The 2225-nt window shown below is 41.4% G+C and overlaps 1 pseudogene; it reads right to left on the reverse strand.

Annotated features, from left to right (window-relative positions):
* Positions 1-582: 582 nt before the first annotated feature.
* Positions 583-849, reverse strand: LOC124101978 (metallothionein-1C-like; annotated as a pseudogene).
* Between the last annotated feature and the right edge of the window lie 1376 nt (positions 850-2225).

The raw sequence follows: 2225 nt of genomic DNA on the forward strand, positions 1-2225 counted from the left end.
ATGAATCTATACATGTATTAAAATTCAAAGACCCTTACACCATAAAGAGAGGCAATTTTAATGTACAATCACTAAAAATAAAGAGATACTAATAACATATGCATTTCAATTGTTTTTTATAGAGTTTGGGCCAGTTTGGTTGGATAATAACCAAACACCAGTTTACAGTTCTTTGTCTCTTCATAGGTCTGGAAGACGTGCAGCATAGTGTACCAAGGCAAGTATAAAATTGAAAAATTTGGTATTGTATCTTGGCTCCATCGTTCGCTAAGTAGGTATTTCTGTCAATCTTCATTGCTTTCATCCATCAAGTGGGAATACTGGCCACTTCATAAAGTGGAGACTTAAGTGAAATGAAAGACCAAGAGTTGTTGCAGGAGATCTGCAGATCCATAAGGATGCTAAGTATTTTATACAGAAAATAAGTTGTGTTTTAGATGACTATTTTTGAATGAACTTAAACATGATTTTGATCAATGATATAAGTAATATAAGGTTAACTAACTTTATGTTTGTATGTATTTTTTTTTCAAGTCAACAGCTTTTATTATCATCCGTACACTTCAAAGAAAAAGGAATGCTTCAAATGGGCCAGGGGACTAGGATAAGAAATGCAGGTTTGTGCACCTCACTCCATGTAAACATGGCGGCAGTGCTGTCCCCACACCAGGTGCAACAGCTGCACTCATCAGATGCCCCTTTGCAGACAGAGCCCTAGGCACACCTGGCACAGCCTGTGGGGCAGCAGGAACAGCAGCTCTTCTTGCAGGAGATGTATCTGCACTCTTTGCATGTGCAACAGCCAGAGCAGGTGCAGCAGCCACCAGTAGCCCAGGAGCAATTGGGGTTTATTTACAAGCAAAGCAAGTTAAGGTCTCAGGCAAAAGGTGAAGAGGCAGAGGAGCTGCTGGAGAGCATGCTCATTTTTTATGTATTTTCACTCCATGAAAACTGAAAATAAAATTGGGAGGATCTGTATTTGCAGGTAGAAAGCATAAAGAATCTTTATATGTGAAGATACTAGAAGTTGGTGAGATGGTGTCTGGGTCATCAGGCAGCAGCTTAGTGCTTGGCACTGCTGTTGGCAGCAGCAGAGTGGCAGCAGTAGGAATACTAGCGGGGATGGCTGTCATCATTGTCATGTGTTTCACATGCTTTTTATTTTAATTTTTGTTATACTCTACCACTAAACTATATCCCAAGCCCTTTTTATTTTTTATTTTGAGATAGGATCTTGCTAAATTGCTGAGGCTGGCCTTGAACTTGCAACCCTCCTGCCTCAGTCTCCTGATTCTCTAGGATTACAGGCATGTGCTACTGTGCAGCTTGTTGTGGGCCAGGTTATATGAGCAATGACCAAACAGATTCCATTTTACCCTGAGATTCCATGTCACATAAGAAATGCGCATCCATGGGAACACCCCACCTCTGTACCCATCAATAGTGGCTTAGCATAGCATGTTTGGCAACACAAAATGGCAATTCTTTTTTTTTATGCATATCTTTATTTTATTTATTTATTTATTTATTTTTACGTGGTGCTGAGGATGGAACCCAGTGCCTCACACATGCTAGGCAAGTGCTCTATCACTGAGCTACTACCCCAGCCCCAAATGACAATTCTTATGCAATATAAAATTGTTTTGTTTCTGGTTCCCATTTTTCTTGATCGCTGAACCCTGTCAGAGAATGACTGTCTAGATGTTAGTGACCATTCAACTAGGGTCACTTTGACCCACTTGCCCTTTTGCTTATGATTTTAGATCTCATGACGTTTGTTTACGGTTTTGAATCATAGCAACAGCCCCTCATGATTGATGTGGTTTTGGACTATAAAAGGTGTACTCAAACCCTGGGAGGAGGTCAAAGGATGTAGACTTGCAGCCTGCCCCTTGGCCCGCCAGCTGGTGGATCCGGACTGCCAGCTGAATAGTTTCCACCTCCTGCTTTAAGATGAACTCTTGTGATTTATTGCAATCTCGCCATAACAAGCTCACAGGCATTATTTTTCTTGAACTTCACAGTGGCCTGTGGGGGGAAAATGGCAGCGATCATAAGCCCCATGTTATGGGGAAACATGAAAAGTCAGAGAGGATGACTCTTTTTCCAAGATCTTACAGTTGGAAGTTTTCATATCTGGAAGGAGAAGTAGGCCTTCCAACTCTGAAAGCATGACTTCGAGAAGCCAGGGAGGGTGGCAATCTAGTATTCCAGAGCTGTTTTCT

This window comes from Marmota monax, unplaced genomic scaffold (assembly GCF_021218885.2).
Source record: "Marmota monax isolate L192 unplaced genomic scaffold, Marmota_monax_Labrador192_F-V1.1 WCK01_AAM20220418_F8-fsc00087, whole genome shotgun sequence".
NCBI lineage: Eukaryota > Metazoa > Chordata > Mammalia > Rodentia > Sciuridae > Marmota > Marmota monax.